The following is a 1302-nucleotide window of genomic DNA, read 5'->3' on the forward strand; positions in this document are numbered from 1 at the left end:
TTTTTTGAGACCAACTCTACTGTAGCCTAGGCTGGCCTTTCATAAATATATATAGACACACACACACACACACACACACACACACACACACACACACACACACACACACACACATATATAGCCAGGCAGTGACAGCGCATGCCAACACTCAGGAGGTAAAGGCTGGCAGATCTCTGTGAGTTTGAGGCTAGCCTGTTCTACAGAGTGAGGTCCAGAACAGCCAGAGTTGCTACACAGAGAAACCCTGTCTCAAAAAACCAACAAAATACTTAATTATGTGTTCGTGGGTGGGTATATGAATGCCACGGAGGCCAGAGGTGTCAGATCCCCCTGAGATGGAGTTATGGGTGGCCGTGGCTGCCTGGGGATTGAACTTGGTCCTCTACAAGAGCAGCATGGTCTTATCCACCATGTCAGGCTCACTTGCACTCTTGCTTCTTCTGCCTCCGTCTCCCGAGGAGAGATACAAGTCTGCATCACCACACCCTCAATGCTTCCTTTTCTGAGACTGGGTCTCCTCAAGCAGATCAGCCTGACCTTGAACCCGAGCTCTTCCTGCTCTACCTCCTGGATGCTGGGATCCCAGGTGTGCCTCACCATAACTGGTCAAGACAGTCCAAGAACCACAGAGCTCCCAAGACAAACAATGCCACTGTTTCTCTCCAACTCTAGATGTTAAGAAACTCAGGGAGCCCATCAAAATTCTTCAAAGACCTTAAAAGAACGGTACTCAACTTCATTTGGAAAAGCAAAAAACCCAGGATAACCAAAACAATCCTGTACAATAAAAGAACTTCTGGAGGCATTACAATCCCTGACTTCAAACTCTACTACAGAGCCACAGTACTGAAAACAGCCTGGTATTGGCAGAAGAACAGACAGGAGGACAAATGGAACCGAATAGAAGACCTGGATATCAATCCACACATCTTCGAACACCTGATCTTTGGTAAAGAAGCAAAAAATATCAAACGGAAAAAAGAAAGCATATTTAACAAGTGGTGCTGGCAAAACTGGATATCAACATGTAGAAGAATGAAAATAGACCCATATCTACCACCATGCACAAAACTCATCCAAATGGATCAAAGACCTCAATATAAAGCCAGCCACACTGAACCTTAGAGAAGAGAAAGTGGGAAGTACACTTGAACGCATTGGCACAGGGAACCACTTCCTAAATAGAACTCCAGCAGCACAGACACTGAGAGAAACAATTAATAAATGGGACCTCCTGAAACTGAAAAGCTTCTGTAAAGCAAAGGACATGGTCAACAAGACAAAACGACAGCCTACAGAATG

Source organism: Alexandromys fortis, unplaced genomic scaffold, assembly GCF_014885135.2.
Source record: "Alexandromys fortis isolate MF-2015 unplaced genomic scaffold, M_Fortis_MF-2015_v1.1 scaffold_341, whole genome shotgun sequence".
Classification (NCBI taxonomy): domain Eukaryota; kingdom Metazoa; phylum Chordata; class Mammalia; order Rodentia; family Cricetidae; genus Alexandromys; species Alexandromys fortis.